Genomic DNA, 18,578 nt, shown 5'->3' on the forward strand with positions numbered 1-18,578 from the left:
ATGATATTTACCTGTCTACATAGAAAAAGAGCAAATATTTCTAATTTTTTCTCTGTGTTTGCAGCACTTTTTGAAATATATAAATATTATCATAATTACTTAAAGAATGATTGAGGGACAAACAGAAAAAGAAAAACTAGAGAATGGGGAGTGACCTGCCTGCGGACCAATCTATGGGTCTCAACCTGGAGAGGGGACAGGGGATGGGGGCAGGGCAAGAGAAAAGAGAGATGGAGACAGGATGAGATTCCAATCGAGTCTCGTTTATTTTCAAAATGGCTACAACTTATATAGGGTGGGGGGTGGGCCAAAGGCAGGAAGAGGGCACAGAGTGTTATCTGATAGGTCACCATCACACCCGGATATATGATGTAAACAGGAGAGGATTATGGGTAATGTAGGAGGACATGAGGATCATGGGAAATGTAGGCTGACACACAAAATGCCCTCAGGCAGGAGGAGCAGGGCAGCAGCAGCTATTCAAAACTGCTCCCTACATCTCCTCCCTTATTATTATATATATTTTTTGGAACATGGTAGGCCCTGGGAGGACAGCGCCTGTCTTGGGTCAAGGACTCCTCATATGAACCCAATCGAGCCTTACCCGTCATGGGCCTGCAGGACAGCTGTTGGTCCTGGACCTGTCTTAGGAGGCCAATTGGCATTACATATGTGTCCTAGTTGCCCGTCTCTGACTGCCTGTCCAGTGCCTCAGGGCGTCTGGGCCACAGCATCATGTGGGCCGTCAGTGGGTGAATTTTCCCGATAAGTTTGTTGTTCTGCCATTTCCAACCGATGGTAATATACCTGAATGGGCTTTGCCATAAATGTGTCAACCTTGTTATTAACGTTATTAATGAGTGTCATGATCCTCTGGACAATACAAGGTCCTACAGTAAGCAGCAACAGCAAGGCAGCTAGGGGTCCCAAGAGGGGGGCAATGTAAGGGAAGAGACCCCCCCCACATGGAGGAGAAGGTGGTTGCTCCGATGCACTCCTTTTCTCTCTCTTTGAGGTGCTCTCTCAGTAAACTCATGGACTCTTTGACTACTCCCGAGTGGTCAGCATAAAAACAACACTCTTCCTTGAGGGCTGCATATAAGCCACCCTCCTTCATAAATAGGAGGTCTAGTCCTCTTCTATTTTGCAGGACTACCTCAGATAAAGATATAGGGATGCCTGTAGAGCTGTCACAGATGCTTCTATTTCTTTTAAATCCTGATCTACTGCTGCCTGTAAATGAGCTAGATGCTTATTTCCCAACACTAGAGTTGTCGTCCCTGTCCCTATTCCCGTTGCTACTCCTAATCCTAGTAACACAGCTAAGGTGAGTGTCGCAGGTTCTCTCTTAAATATATAGCTGATCTGTGATGCCTGGAGGTAGTAGTCTCCTGGGTGGAAGGTTATGCGAGGAAGAACCTGTACAAGAACACAAAAATCTGCAGACTTGTTAAAAACAGCAGTTGCTATACAGGGTGAGAGGCCAAAATTGCAGGCCCAAGACGTTCCTGGGGGTGGAATGAGGTAATTATTTGGCTTGAATTTGGAATGAAGCTGGGCACAGAGTTGTGCTGCCAGTGCTGGTGGATGGCTGGAATCCCCAAGACAAGTCCCTCTACCTGAGACATCAGGGAGAGTCAGCTTGTGGTGATTGTCCCAGTCACAGGCAGATGAGCTAGAAGAACTGATAAAGGTTAAATTGAGGGCCTTTCCTTCATAATATGGGGGAGGAGCAGCCAAGCATAACCAACATGATTGGGTGAGATCAGGTCGGGTATGATTTAAAGCCATGTATGCTCCTTTAATCAAACTGAATAGGTTAGAATGTGAATATTGAGGGGCAGGTACATGATCTGTCTGGTGTAGCGGAGCTTGAGAAACCATTATGGCTGAGGGACTTACTGTGGTTATTTGAACAGTAGTAACAGGATCTGTAGTGGGCTGATTGTATTTTGGATTTGGATAATATTTTTGCTTTAGAGCAAAGTTTGGGCCTATGGGCACAAATGAAGTCTGCAGGGGAACCTTTTTTATGAGAATAAGACTTCCCCTGTCTTTACCTGACTCATAAACTCGCAGTCCCCAGGTGCGTCCTGTCAGCCAACCTGGGTCCTCAGGAGTGGTGACAGTGACATTTAGAACCTGACAGGATCTTTGATTGGCCAGTGGGTAGTCACCTATGCTGCACCCCGGTGGCCCCCATGTCAGTTTAAGGTGTTTATCGGGGAAGGCAGGTTGCCACCCTGTTGCAGCTGTTTCAGCCCCAATAAGCACAAAAATATTCTCCCAGGGAATTACAATATGATCTGCCCCCGGTTGCTGCGGGACAAAGGTAAAAATGACTTTGTTTGGGACAATGGAGCCCTGGAAAGAACCAACAGGGTGTGGGCGCAAACCATGGACTTCCTGATCCTACCCAAGTCGAAACCTTTTCTTTGTTGTTCCAGCGGCTAAGCTCCCATTTCCAGGGTTGATGGGGGTTGCTGTCCATTAGATGTAGTTGTGTCACAAGTCCAATGATGATCCATAAGGTTTTGACAAGTCGCACCATCTGTAAGAGAACACAGGGAGTTGTGCCTCAGGAGGAGATCTTATTCCTGGGCGTCACGTTGGGTCCTTGATGAGGAACTGTCTATTTGCTTTATAAGCCGTTCAGGGAGCCATCTAGCTCCTTTTTCCTGTTTGGAATAAATGCATACAGAGCCTCGTCCCCAGATGAGGACTGGGTCTGGACCATTCCATGTGTTGGTCAGGGGATCTCTCCAGAGAACAGATGCATATTGTGTGGCTGTCTGTGTGTGCCAGAAGCGAGATGCTGCAGAGTAGCCTAAGGCATCCAGGGATAAAAAATTCAAAATAAAAAGAGCATGTGAAAGAATATTTTTAGGAGAACCTCGGGTTGGATACCAGGTTCCTCCCTTCACCTTGTCTATGGTAGATTTGAGGGAACGATGTGCACGCTCAACAATGCCTTGTCCTTGAGGATTGTAAGATATACCTGTGGTATGGAGAATATTAAGGCACTTACAAAATTTGGCAAAAGAGGTACTAGTATAGCCTGGTCCATTGTCCATTTTGAGTTGTTGAGGACATCCCAGAACTGAGAGAGCTGATAGCATATGGGCTATAATATATTTAGTAGCCTCTCCAGTCTGGAGTGTGGCAAAGATGAAACCACTGTATGTATCAACACTTACATGTATATATTTTAGGTTGCCAAATTCATTAAAGTGAGTGACATCCATCTGCCACAAGGCTTTGGGGATCAAACCTCTCGGGTTGACTCCCAGATGCTGAACAGGCAAATGAACAGCACAAGAGGGGCAGTTTTTTACAATTTGTCTGGCTTGTTCCCGAGTAATTTTGTGGAGGAGGCGGAGGGTCTGGGCATTGAGATGGTGTAGCTGATGAGCCTGTTGGGCCTCAGATATCTTGGAGTCATCTACAGGCCCAGAGTGGGCCATGAATACCTGTGCCCGTGTGGCAATATCAGCCAAGTGATTTCCCTGTGCAAGGGGACCTGGGAGGCTAGAGTGAGCTCAAAAGTGGCCAATGAAAAACCTATGACTACAAAGCCGAATCATGTCCTGCAATTGTTTAAATAGGTCTGCAGCTAGGGAGGCATGGCTTATGGTTGCAACAGTTTCTAGTAATGGAACAGACTGAGCGAGGTAGGCACTATCGGTGTACATATTGAAGGGTTGGTTAGGATAAGCCGTGAAAACTGCAAGAATGGCCTGTAATTCAGCTAGCTGTGCGGAAGAGGTGTTTGTCTGAAGGGTAAAAACATTGTCTTGGCCTACATAAGCAGCCTTGCCAGAGGAGGAGCCATCAGTAAAAAACACTAGGGTACCAGAAATGGGCTGTGAAGCTGTAATTTTGGGGAATACAAATGGATGGCGGTTAGCAAAATCAACTAACTTATCTGGAGGGTAATGGTTATCAATGGTTCCTGAGAAGGAGGCTATAGCAATAGGCCATGCCTCAGTGGTCTGAAGTAACCAGTCCACTTGATCTTTGGTGAAGGGTTGAATGATAATATCTGGTTCCTTTCCATAATAACATTTTCCTAGCCTTCTGCCTTGAATTATCAGGTCAGAGACTGCTTGGTAGTAAGGCAATAATACTCTCTTTGGGGAAACTGGCAGATGAAGCCACATAAGAGGAGCCTGTTGCCAAAATACTGCCGTGGGAGAAAGTTTTGTATTAAAAATGAGATAATGCAGTGGCCTCTTATAATCTATGAATGAGACAGTTTGTTGAGCAATAGCCTCTTCTACTGCATGGAGTGTTTTTATAGCATTAGGTGTAAGCTCTCAAGGAGAAGTTGGGTCAGTGTCTCCTCCGAGGATCTCATAAAGGGGTTGCAGGTCATGTTTGGTCAATTTTAAATAGGGCAAAAGCCAATTAATATCACCCAGAAGCTTTTGAAAATCATTAAGTGTCTTAAGGCCATCAAGCCTTAGCTGAGGCTTTGGAGAAAACACCTGAGTGCCTTGTAACTGAAAACCCAAATATGTATATGGGTCAGTAAGCTGGACCTTGTCAGGGGCTATTTGAAGCCCAGCCTTTTCTAAGGCAGCTTGTAATGCCTGGTAACACTGTAAAGTTTGGTTCTGACTCTCTCCCGCCAAGAGGATATCGTCCATATAATGGGAGATATATATATCTGGCCAGTGATCTCTAATTGGCTGTATTGTAGCAGCGACAAAAGACTGACATAGCGTTGGAGAGTTAGCCATACCTGGTGGTAAGACTCGCCATTGAAATCTCTGCATAGGGGCTCTAAAATTAATTGATGGAAGACTGAAGGCAAAACGCTTTTGGTCATGTAAAGGAATAGAAAAAAAGCGATCTTTAAGATCAATGACAATTTTTAAAAATCCCACAGGAATGGCACTGGGTGAAGGGAGTCCTGGCTGCAGATGTCCCATTAAGACCATGGTCTTATTTATTGCCCTAAGGTCTTGTAGCAGCCTCCATTTCCCTGACTTCTTTCGAATAACAAAGATGGGTGTGTTCCAAGCGGAATCACTGGGGACAATGTGGCCCGCATCTAACTGGTCCTGCACCAGCTGCTGTGCGGCTGCGAGCTTTTCAGAGGTAAGGGGCCACTGATCGACCCAAACAGGTTTGTCTGATAACCAAGTAATCTCTTTTGCATGGGCCACAGCAAGGTCAATGACCCCTATTGAAAATGGCCTAGGCCTGCTTTAGAGGGGTTTGGAGTTGGGGAAATAGGCACTTTAATGGCTGAGCCCCGTTTGCCTAAACCTTGATTAGGAAGGAAGCCCTGAGTGAGCATTTGTTTGGTGACTACAGCATTGGGACTGCCCATCATCATTCCCATTTGAGTTAACAAATCTCTGCCCCACAAGTTAAGGGGCAGCCCTTCTACAATATAGGGCTGTATGTGCCCCTGATTGTTCTCACTATCTTTCCAGGTAAGTAGACTGACACTACGTTGTGGATTTTTAGACTGTCCAATACCTTGTAAATGAGTCATAGTGGTTTCTAAGGGCCACGTGGGAGGCCAGTCCTCCTTTCTAATGACTGTTACATCAGCACCTGTATCTATGAGCCCTGAGAAACTTTTCCCATTAAGCAATAAAGCCATAAGGGGTTTATCTTTGGAAATGAATTGAGCCCAATATATATCTGAGGATCCAAGGGAAGAATTTCCCCTGTAGGAAGCCATAGCTGCATTAGAAGTTTGAACTAAAGGCAGCAGCACCAACTAAGCAATACGTTGTCCGTGGCTAATGGAAACCAGGCCAGAGATAGAGGATACCATGACAACAATTTCGCCAGTATAGTCGTTATCTATCACTCCTGGAACAACTTGTAACCCTTTCAATATTGTACTGCCACGTCCAAGAACTAACCCACAAGTGCCCTTGGGAAGAGGGCCATAAATCCCGGTGGGGATGGCTTGTACTCCCATGTCGGGAGCTAATACTGCATTGGAGGCGGAACAGAGGTCCAGTCCTGCACTTCCTGGTGTGGCGCGGAGGAGGTTTGAAATGGATTGTTTTGTGCCTGTTCCTGTTGTGTCTGGTTGTTTTGTTGTGGGACAAACCTTATAGCCCTGGAGGTCTGTCTGAGGGTGGGGGTCTGGGGCTGACCCTGAATCCCGTTTCCCTGCTGGGGGAGGGGATTGCCATCTGCATCTGTCTTTGACCTGCATTCTTTAGCCCAATGATATCCCCTTCTGCATTTTGGACATAGAATTGTGGGTTTTGGCCTTGAAGTATTATACTGAGACTTTTGGGCCACAGGGCAGTCTCTGACAAAATGGCCTTTCTGATCACATTTAAAGCATTTGCCATTATTTGTTTTCCCTCCTTGCTTGTGTGCGAGGAAGATTTCTTTTACAGTTGCAGCCATAGCTAAACCTTGATGATAGGCGGGGCCTATGTCAGCACACAAGCGAATATAACCCGAAAGGTCCTCTTTTTTCTATAGGGTTTGATAGCAGCCTGGCAGGCAGGAAGAGCATTTTCATAAGCCAGTTGCCTAACAAGGCCAGTGTTATCTTCAGTGGTGCCAAAGAGACACTCAGTTGCCTGTAAGAGGCGATCAACAAAATCAGAGAAGTGTTCCTCAGGTTTTTGTTTTATTTTTGTCAGGGAAGAAGCAGCTCCACCAGAGGGGAGCCTTTGCCATGCTGTGCTTGCTGCCAGGGTGATCTGAGCAAAAAGACCTGCCTCATATCGCATTTGGGCTTGTTGTGTGGCATATCGGCCTGTTCCCATCAGCATGGGAAGGGTGTAATAATTTTTCCTGTTAGTATTGTCTTTAGCTAAAAGTTCACATTGGTCTTGGAATTCTACCTTCCAGAGCAGATAGTTGCCCCCTGAAAGTGTAGCTCTGGCTAAATCTCTCCAATCATTAGGCGTAATCCAGCCTTGGGTTAAGGAATCTAAGACCGCAAGGGTGAAGGCCGCCGTGGGACCATATTGAGATACTGCTTTTTAAAATTCTTTCAGGGCAGATACTGGGAATGGTGCATGGGCCCTATTGGCTCTCAGTGCTAGGGCAGGTTGGTCTGGGTCTGTATCACTGCTATGCAAGTCAGAGTCATTTTCTTCCTCACTATTATCAGTTTCTATATCTCCTCTTTGTAGACGTGGTGGCTGTCTTTTTTTATTTCCCATAGTTGTGGTAGTGGCCTGTATTTTATCTCTTTCATGTTCCTGACTTGGGGATTGAGTCCTGCGTCTAGTTTGCCTCCTTTGTCTCCCCCTTTCCCTAATTGATTTAATGTCACCCTCTTGTGGACTGGCACTACCTTGGGTGGGTCGAGTTGTCTCCCCACCATTGTGTAAGTTATCGCCACTTGCGCCAGGTTGGGCAACTTCTGTTACAGGAAACAATAAGGGATGTGTTAAGGCCTCTGTTTTGGGAGGGCAGGCAGTCTCTGTAACCGGGAACATCATTGTGGGCAGACCACCTGACAACCCTGAGATAGGCGCTATCTTAGGGAGTGGCAGGCCCGTGACGGCCATCATTCTAGGGGGGTTTGCATGCAATGTTTGGAGCTCTAAGGAAAGCCTTTGTATATCCTTAGTCAGCTGAACCTGCTGTTGTAAATCATGAAATTGTTCCTCTAATGAGAGAAGGGCAGAAGACGGACCGGGCGGTCGCTGAAGACCGGGGAGTAGTTCTGCAGCAACAGGAGCCATAACCCGGGGGGAATAGTATTGGGCTGCCTCTTCTGCTAATTGTGACCAATCAACTTCCTGGTCATTGGAAAGGTCAGGGTAAATAGGGCGGTATGGAGGAGGGGCCTTGGCGGAACCATTTTGAGGACCCTCGTGGTCTCCAGACAAGGGGAGTGGCGGCATGTCGCCATCTTGAAAAGGCTCCGGGATATCAAGGACCACAGAGCCGGGAGGGCTGGGCACCTTAGATAAGACCGGTGGTGGCGGAGTACAACTATGGGAGGCAGCTAACGCAGCCTCACCCTGGGCAAGCGTCTCCACTAGCTGGGGATCTGCGTGACGTTGTGCCAGCAGCTCAGAGATTAAAGTCCAATATGAAAAAGCAGTTACAGGAACCTTTTTTGGACCAAAAACTTCATCATAGTCCTTAAGAGCATCTCCTACTCTATTCCACCTGTTTAAATTAATGGTACCCTCTAGGGGGAACCATGGACACACTGAATGTATAAACTGAAAGTACTTTATTAGTTCCTTCGTCTTAACCTTAATCCCGCTAATCTTGAGAGCCTCCCTGAGGCCAGTCACGAACAATTCGTGCTCACTGAGTGCTTGTCCCATGCTAATGCCGTTCACCTACCGTGATTCAGGCGAGACGTAAGGTGGCCGTCTGCACGGATCACAGGAATGAAGTCCTTGAATCAGTCACGCTGGCCAGCGCTTTACTCCTGTGAATGGTCCCGCGTCGTTATCCCTCGTGCCAGGTGAGGTCCCTTCGTTGTCGCCACTTGACCCGCCTGTGGACCAATCTATGGGTCTCAACCTGGAGAGGGGACAGGGGATGGGGGCAGGGCAAGAGAAAAGGGAGATGGAGACAGGATGAGATTCCAATTGAGTCTCATTTTCAAAATGGCTACAACTTATATAGGGTGGGGGGCGGGCCAAAGGCAGTAAGAGGGCACAGAGTGTTATCTGATAGGTCACCATCACATCCGGATATATGATGTAAGCAGGAGAGGATTATGGGTAATGTAGGTGGACGTGAGGATCATGGGAAATGTAGGCTGACACACAAAATGCCCTCAGGCAGGAGGGGCAGGGCAGCAGCAACTATTCAAAACCGCTCCCTACAGGGGAGAGGAATGAGTGATGAGACTTTCAAAGCTCCCTTGTGAGGTGACCTGATTTAGGCCTCTGCTGCCTCCCACTGCAGGACAAGACATTGTACTATTGTTTTCCTTAGGGAAACACAAGAGCCTTTTCCTTCATCCTTGAAGGCCAGAGATGCAAGTTTGAAGGAGCAGCTGCAAAACGGTTTCCTCTGGCCACTTCTCTCTCATGAACACCATGGAAATTCTATTTCTTACTTCCATTCTCTACACAGCTGCTAACATAAGTGATCATTTTTAAGTGAGAAAACTAAGTGTGGAAAAGTGACTGGATCTGTTCAAGGTCATTTCTGCAATAGGAGAGTCAGATGCAGACCCTGTTCCTGGTGTCTGACAGCCACCTTGCTGCCATCTGAAGGTCATTCTGTTAGAGAACATTGCTTGGGGACAAAAAAAAACTTCTGTCAATAATAACAAGATTCTTAGCCTTGGGCCTCTTGATTCATTTTCCACTGGCCAGAGTCTGAGCCTTGAATATGGCCAGTGATGTTTTCCCGGCAATCTAGGCTCTCCTTTTTCATGCAAACACCCATAGGGGCAAGAAATTAGTAAGGGAATAAGCAAAGTCTGCATTAGCATGTAACTGCCCAAATGTTTTAAAATTTGTTCAATCTCCTTTCCATTAAAAAAAATAATACTTACTGACACATACTAGTTTTATAGAGTAATGAGATTCATTATGATATTTTCATATATGCATATACTGTGCATTGATGAGTTTGACAACCCCACTCCTACCTTCTCCCTCTCTCCTAACTGTCACCTCAGCCCTGTGTAGACCCTCTTCTACTTTTTTTTTTCTATTTTCCACATATGGGAGAAAACATGTAATATTGGTCTGTGTCTGAATTATTTTGTTTAACCTGATATCCTCCACTTCCTTGAATTTTTCTGCACATGACCAGATTTCATTCCTTTTTATGTTTGAACAGGATGTGTGTTTGTGTATACGTGTGTGTGTGCATCTGTGTGTGTGCGCATGTATGCACAAGTGTATGCCCTGTTTGCTTTGCCCATTCTCCTGCAGAAAGATACCTAGACTGATTGCTTGCCATGGTTATTGTGAATAGTGCCTCTCTTGCTCCTTTCTTGCTCATTGGCCATTGTTGTATAACAAAGCCTTATTGCAAAATTTTATAATTATCACTCAATTTTCTGGTTTGATTAGGATCAGTTGGGTAGTTCTTGATTACAGTAGACTGTTGCATAACTTCATTCAGCTTGTGGCTAAAACTGCAATTCCCTGGTGAGTCATTTGGGCTGGACATCCACCATGGTACATTCCCATGGCCTAAACTCCAGGAATAAGAAAGGGAGGAGTGGAATGTATCTTGAGGTAGAACACTTGCCTAGCATGCAGGAAGTCCTGAGTTCCACGCCCAGCATAAGATTGTATAAAAGCTCACAATTGATTTCTAAGACCATATGGTGAATGAAAACTGCATAAAGGAGAACTATTTGCTATAATAAAGCAAAATATATGAGAAGTTTAGTGCCTTCAGAGAGAAGAACTGATGAGACCACATTTCATTGCAGAGCCTTGGAAGTAGTGAAATTCTGTGTGCCACAAATCTATAATTGTATACTGTTTGTTTTCTTTCTGTCAACAAGAGCACACTATTCTTGTGTCAGGCATTGAGTTGGGTACTGAGAAACACTGATTATCAGTTGTCTTAGTTACTTTTCACTGGTCGTTAGGACAAAAATACCTGACACTCAGTATGAAAGATGGAAAGGTTTATTTCTTACAGGTTGCAGGTTTCAGTCCAAAATCAGCTGGCTACAAGGAAAAATGACATAGTTAAGGAGCAGCAGTATATTCTGGCTGCAAACAGCAAGCATGAACAGCAAAAGTGAAAGACACACGTTCTTCTCTCAGGTACACTGTAGGCTGGCTCCACCTGGGCAGGTATAGCAGACATACCACCAATCTGAGCGCTAGACAATGAAGCAATCAGAAATACTGGATTTGGCCACATCCATGATTGCATGAGGCTTGGGAGGGGCACTAAGATAAACAATGACACCTGTAGAGGCAAAGAGACTGCTCTCATACTCTCACCATGAAGCTTACAGTCTACTGAGGTAGAGGGGATATTTATCAAATCACTATGCAAATATAGGCTGAGCATTCCTAATCTGAAATCTGAAGTTTGAAATGCTTCAAAGTCCAAACGTTCTGAGTACTGCTGTAGTGCCAAAAGTGGGAAATGCCTCAACAAGAAATTTTTTTCAAATACAAAATGTTTTTTAATTAAGATTATTGGCACATTTTAGGTGTAAATAATGATCATGTTAATCATGGGAAATTTGCAACATACATAATATAATTTTTTCTCCACTCCCCTACCTTTCCTTCAAGTCCCTTCCCTTCCTTATTTATGAAAGCTTTGTTTCCCTCATTTGTCATCCTTTTTAATCTTTTCCCATTGTTCCTTTCTCCCTCCTCCTTCCCTACCTACCAATCAGATTAGATAATATTCACAATATCTATTTTATTTTAGTCCTTTTCTACATTTCAGAGTCCCACACCAGAGAAACAACACACTACACATGTCAAACACAAAATTATAAAAAATATTGTATAAAATTATTTTCAGGCTATGAGTATGAAGTATACATGAACTATAAATAAATTTCAGGTTTAGACTTGGGTCTCACCCTCTAGACAATTTATTATGTCTGGGCAATTTCTCAAATAAATGAAAAATTCAGAAATTCCAAACACTTCTGGTCCCAATCATTTTGTATAAGGGACAGTGAATATGCAGATGTTTAATTAATAACCTCAAGGAAGAAGTACAAGGGCAGATCAAAATATACAGCTAATATTCAAACTTGTTAAATTTACTAAAATAAAAGATATATGTCCATTAATCTTCCTTAAAAAAACTCCTCCTTAAAAATGAATTAATAAAATGCACCTCCTTGCTTCAAACACACTTCTCCATTTGTTCTTGCAATTTTGAAAGCAGTTTTGGAAGTCCTCTTTTGTGAGTGTCCTTACAAACTGAGATAAAATATAGTGAGTGCTGCTGCTGAGTGTCATCCAATGGAAAGAAAAGCTCATAAATACATTATGGTGTGCAGTAGTCAGGGGTTGTACACAGAGAACAACTAGGATTAGGACATGGAGTTTATATTTTTTATAATTGTCACTGGAAGTTAACACAGGAAAGTGTAGGAAATCTATCCACAACACCAAAGACACAGATTATTTAGTCAAGAGCCTAAACCCCACAGCACATGTCCCACATAAGTCCAGATAAAAACCCAGAGCTCAGGACAATACCTCCCATGAGTCCAAGTGTAGTTCCAGAGTCCACAAGAAGGACTCACACCAGTCGTTTTTACGGATCCATGCCAGGAAGACCCAAGGGTCAACGGTGGAAGCCAGAATGTCTATGCCAGCAGGATGAAGGAGCTGTGCTAGTGGGATGAGGGTTGTATGGTGGAGTGGAGGAATCACAATCACAACAAAGACCAGGGCTATCCTGAAAGGCACCACAGCTGTCCTCAATGACAGGGAGGCCCTGAGCTCCTCCAATGACAAACATAGTCAGGTACATGCCAGGAAGCAGCGTGACGAGTTCATCCTGAAGATAAAGCAGCACATGTCTTCCTCTCCAGGGACAGGAAGCAATGCTCAATATGAGGACCAAAGCCCCTTCCAGGAGAACCAGCAGCTCAGACAGCAAATCCTAGGAAAACCCACAATGCCTCCTTAATGCCTCAACCCTCAACATCTCCCTTTTGTCCACCTACGTATCCAGGCAACTTTCCTCAGGTGGTGCATCTTCACTCAATGCCATGCTGATGTAATGTAGCTGGTGTTAAATTGACCACCAGTTTTTAATACATAACATGGTGTGCCCTTATCTACCTGTTTCACCAGATCTGGACCCTTGTGACTTCTGATTCTTCCCCAAAATCAAAATTACCATGAAAGTTAAATAGTTTGAACTAATTAAAGACAGTGATGCAGCCACAACAGCAAAACTAAGGATCCATATAGGAGGACTTCCAGAATTGATTCAGAAGAAAATGGCAAGAATGATGGAATAAGTGTATTTAAAGGAAGAAGGAACTGGGTGTGGTGGTGCATACCTGTAAACACAGCACTTGGGAGGCTGAGGCATAAAAATCTCTGGGTTTGAGACTAGCTTGGGCAACACAGTGAGTTCAAGGCCAGCCTGAATTCCATAGCAAAACCCTGTCTCACAAAACAAAGAACACCTATCTGATTGGTTCAGCACAGTTTTGAATTTGTATGAAAATTACTGACTCGCTGAAGATGGAAGACCTTCCCTGAGTGTGGTGGGGAACCAATAGGCCTGCATCCTGGAGGCAGTAAAAAGGGAAAGGAGAAGGTCTGGCTTCTGCCTCTTCAGAAGAGTTTGAGTTCTTGCCATCACCTTAGGTGTCATTTCCAGGCTCCTAGCACAGGTTCTTCTGCTTCTTGCCAGGGACTCTACAGGGACTCTGCAGTGAGCTCCAGGCCTCAGGCTTGTGGGTGACCTGGCCATTTTGAGGTCTCCACTTGACTCTGCAGCTGGCCATCTTAAGCCTCCTTTGTAAATCCTTTATGTAGCCTTTATGTACACAAGTTACATAAGTATCCTTTATGTACACAAATCATGTACAGAACTCCTTATGTACACAAATTAAATCTGATTCTCTAGTGAACCCTCACACAAACTGCATCTAGCTACCTGTGCAACCTTCCAGGAACAATTTCATGCCTCACTCATGTGAAAAATCCAAAGCGGAATTGCAGTGGTGCTGTGCTAAACTATGGTTTAGTTAATGGAAATGTTGGTGCCAGGCCCACTGGCTTAAAATTCTGTACATTGCTTTGTCAATGGAAAAGGTATTTAATGTTGGTGTCTAGGCTCACACAGCTAAGAAAATGAACATAATTCCTAACTCACACTCTTGTAAGAATTAACATATGTGAATCACCTCAGAGAGGCCCTGGCCTGACTCCAGTAAGTGTTACATATGCTTGTTATTGTATTATATTAACATGTAAACATACATTTAAGATATAAAGAAATCAGAGGGTGGTACCAAAACCCCTCATTTCTCTGTAATAAAAGAAGGATAACAACGCCAATAACAATGGTAACAGAACACTTGGCATATGCTAGGAAAAATGGGAAGAGCTCTTCAGGTTTTTATTGGATCTTCACAGCAGTGCCAAGAGATTATTGCCATTCATCATGGTTTGTTTTTTTAATGGGAAAAAACCCACAGTATTTCAAAGTGAAATAATAGGAGAATAACAATAGTGGAAATTGAGGCTCCCAGAAGAGAAGCAGTGTGCCTAAGGTGCCAGACCTGGGAAGATTTGAGTCCAGACATCTTATAAATTCCAAGCTTAAGACTCAGTCCTCTTCTCTGCTTCCTCTCATAGTGGGCCTGGGGCTGGGTCTCCCAAAAGCCTTATCAGAGACCTCCACTTGGAGCCAAACCCTGCCTCAGGGGGACCTTAATCCCCCACTGTCAAACCCACTGCTACATTTTTGCCTCACAGGAGGGCTCTGCACCTACTGGGTCCCAGCTTCTGACTGCGCCCCTTGCCCCACCCCTCACACTGCTTGGCCCCACCCCTGGCCTCAAAGGAAGGTTGCACTCCTCCTGGACCAACCTGGGCAGGCCGCGCCCATGGACAGCCCTGAGCCACGGGCCTCCACATCCCAGCTCAGTCCTGCCCTGCCCTGGCCTGCTTGTCAGTGGATGCTGGTCTTGTGCATGGAGTTGCCATTTTGGCGCTAATGACTCTGTCTGGAGATCAGAGCACTCTTCCTTTGGCGGCCTAGGCTGTGGAGGGGCCAGGGCTGGGTTCTGGGCCAGGTAGGCCAGGGAGAGCAGGCAGAGAGTGGCAGCGCAGCCTGGTGGCCCTGACGTTACAGCCTCAAGTGCCCTTGGCAGGGAACCCAGGCAGAGTGCCCAGGGTCAGTGTCCTGGGAGGCAGAGGGCTGGCCCTGGGGTGACCTGGCCGCAGGTCCACAGGGCCCTTCTCCCTTCCTCCCTCCTCTCTGTTGAGGGTCTGCATGGCCAGTCCTAGGTCGTTTCCTGAATTCCTTGGCCCTGCCAGGCGCTGCTGAGAGCCTAGCCCTCATGTGGGACCTGTGGCAGGGTGACTCTGGGTCTCACATGGCCTCTGCTGTCAGTGAGCCTGGCCCTGCTGAGCTGCGGACATTTACCTCCAAAATGACGATTTCATTCCACTTAGAGCTCCTCCCTGCAGAGACTGAGAGAGGACCCAGAAGTTACAGTAAGATAGCAGTTATTATTCTACCTGCACATGCTTTGGCTCCAGTCTCCCATTGATAAGGCGGTTCTGCTTCTTTTAATATTGGTGCCACTTGGGTGTTTATGTTTTGTAAACATAAGGAGACTGAATGCAGCATGGGGCTTTGACAAGGCAAAGTGTGACCAGTAGGTTTTAAAAATTTAAATCCACAAATAAAAATAATTCAGCCACATTGCTGAACCCTGCTGCAGAATACCCATCTTGCCCCATATTCAGCTGTCTCTAATGATTACTACCCTGTTCTGCTTATATCATATATTTGCATGGTGTTGAATATTTATATTACATGCATAGGTAGACTTGTACTTAGTTATCCTGTTACTGACCGTGTACACAAGTCTAGTTCCTCTTTGAAAAAATGCATTGAGCATATATCTTCTTTTTCTTGGGATAAATTTCAGAAATTGGAAATACTAAATCAAAGTTCTGTATTCTGCACTTGATATGAGTTGGTTCTTAAACAAGGCATGTTTACAGCAGACATTTTCAAAATCTAGGTATTTGCCCAATTATGTGGAGAAATTTGGAGTTCAGTAAGGTGTTGGGTCATTCTCTGTGCAGGCTGAGAGACAGGCCACACATCCTACTGTTAGATTTTGTTTTTAAGTCATGTACCATGTTCATCCTTTTGTTTTGATTGACTCTATTCTGCTTTATTTCATTTGGTTTTATCCTCTTTACAATAAAAAATTTAAAAAAAACACTTTCTTGCAAGGCATGGTGGTGCATGCTTGTAATCCCAGAACTTGGGAGGGTTAGTTATGAAGCTCACAGAGAGTTGGAGGCTAGCCTGAAATACATGGTGAGTTCGAGGTCAGCCTGCAGTGCATAGCAAAACCTTGTCTCAGAACAAAACGTATGACTCTTTTTTCCTCTTTTCTTATTTTAATGTGGCACAAGTAGATATTAATAAAGAAAATATGGAAACACATAAGTAGATTAAAGTTTTCATACTATGCAGTTTATATACTATGAAACTATAGTATACTTTGTATACTATAAATGCTTTAAATAACTTTATATACTATGAAACTGTATGGTAATATTATATACCTGCATGAGCTATATACCCTTGCACTTTTTTTTGCAGTTTTTGAAAGATTTATTTGACAAGTTTCACTTAGCGCAATACACCTAAAAAGGAAATCACAATACAATGAGATTTAAATCAAGGCCTCAGAATTTCATACAAACACCAAGACCGAATCCTAAGGTACTGGTATTGCATCTCAAAAATTCCCCATTAACTTAAAAAAAAAAGTTTAAATTTACATGCCTTACAGGTTACTAAATGAAACTAGAATTAACATGCCAAATGTTTTACTGTAATTGTAGACAGCTCCTCTACTGAATTTACAAAACAGCATGTCTTTCAACATGCATCCGAACAGTGTTCTGTAACGTGGTATGAGCAACATGTAACATAATTCAACTGCTTTAACCTAATACACTTACTGCTTAAGTACATCCTACAATATAACTAACTTGAGAAAAGCTGAAAAGCATTTAACAGTTACAGTCTACTCAACTCCGATGTTATTTATATCCTGAATAACTTGTGTTCAAAAATATTGAACCTTGACTCTTGAAAACAATCCTGATTTTCACTGATAAGAGTAAGCATAAATCACAAGCTTGGATTGCAAAAAACTGTTAAACTGAATGAAGGTGTTTTTTCCTTTAAAAAAGTTGACCAGGAGTCAGTGAGCGGGAGGAGTTACATTCCCCAGCCACCACTCACACTGGACATGCTAGACACCCCTCCCATGCCATTCACGCCCACGGATGCGCGGCGTCCACTACTGTAGTAGCTGCTGTCCACTGCTCCTTGGCTGCCTATGCAATGTTTGATTGAAAATCACTGGAGTTTTCCTGTAAAACTTGGTCATAGCCACTCATGCTGCTCTGGCCGCTGTAGCCGCCTCCATAGCCCACCGCTCAGCTGCTAGCTGGCCGGGCCACCATAACTGGACTGGTTTGACAAGCCCATGCCTCCCATCATTTGGCTACCATAAGCACCACCGCTTGCTCCTGCTGTAGAATTCAAGAAGAGTTCTACATATCTGTGTTGCATATTTGCTTTGTCTTTTGACATGGCTGCAACAGCATCTTCATGAGTTGCGAATTCAACATCTGCTTCCCCAGTAACTCTCCCATCAGGACCTATCTCAATGTATACTCTCACAGGGTTGAGCAGTGAAAAGAAATTATAAATGTCATTCTCGGTAGCTCAGTGCGGTAATCCCCGCATGTGCACACAATGTCCAGTTGTGCTCTGGAAAGTAAAGCCACCATCCCCATATCTGTGATCAGACATTCCTGAAAAACTGTAATTGAGGTCTCTTCCAAATCTATCTGACCCAAATCCATAGTCATCATTATAGCCATTGTAATCATCATAGCTTCCACCGTAGGCATCACGCCTCATCCTCTCAAAGCCAGCTCCTCTGCCAATGCTGTTATACCCTCTGCCAGCCCCAGGTCTGTCATAGGGGCCTGGCCGCTGCATGGCCATAAGCTTTTGTGGTGGGTCATAGTGAGTTCTAACTTCAGCCGACTGCTCGTAAAGATCTCAATATACCTGTGCCCTATTCTCTCCTTGTGTTTCTTTAGAGCCTCTTCAGCTATTTCCTGTGAAGCAAACTGCACGAAGGCCTCCCCTGTACTCCTCCCCTGGAAGTCCACTGGCAATGTTATCCCATTTGGCACGATTTCCAACCCTGAGAAGAACTGAACAATTTCTTCCTTGCTACATCCAAAGGGGAGTTCTCTAAGCCGTACAAAGCCATCATTGGCCGTGTCAGGACTATTTGGACCAGTATGCTTCAACACCCAATCCATTTCAACGTTGTTTGACTTGAATACTCCAACATATCTGTGTCCCATAGTTTCTCTGTCTTTTTTTCAGGGCTACTTTGACTTCATCTTCGGATTCAAGTTCAACAAAAGCCTCGCCACTCGGTCTGCCTTCTCTGGTGTAGATGAAACAAATACCTTGAGCACCATTTTGAATTTTGCAGTCGGAGAAGAACCGCTGCACCTCGTCAGCCGAGCAGGACCAAGGCAAACCCCGCACCTTCACCACGAACTCCTCATCATCTTTTCCCAGCATCATCTTCTCCTACAGGCTCCCGGGGTCCAGGCAGACTACACTAACAACTCTGATGCGACTGAGAAGAAAGGGCCCTACCCTTGCACTTTTAAAATTTGTTTTTGTTTTAATTTTTTTTTTTAATTTTGGGGACTGGGTCTAAATAATTTACTCAATTCACCAGGTTGGGTTTATACTTGTGATCCTCCTTCATTAGCATCCCAGAGTTCTTGCTGGCAGTACAGGTACAGGCTATCTTTACTTAGCAATTCACAATGACTATGTATGTTTATGGGACAAAATATGCTTTTGATCTATGGCTCCTTTGTAGAAAGAAC

General features: G+C 44.5%; 1 pseudogene; it reads right to left on the minus strand.

Annotated features, from left to right (window-relative positions):
* Positions 1-16,227: 16,227 nt before the first annotated feature.
* LOC100727992 (heterogeneous nuclear ribonucleoprotein H-like) lies at positions 16,228-18,264 on the minus strand (annotated as a pseudogene).
* Between the last annotated feature and the right edge of the window lie 314 nt (positions 18,265-18,578).

Source organism: Cavia porcellus, unplaced genomic scaffold (assembly GCF_034190915.1).
Source record: "Cavia porcellus strain 051 isolate PalLab524CR breed Dunkin Hartley unplaced genomic scaffold, mCavPor4.1 scaffold_34, whole genome shotgun sequence".
Lineage (NCBI taxonomy): Eukaryota > Metazoa > Chordata > Mammalia > Rodentia > Caviidae > Cavia > Cavia porcellus.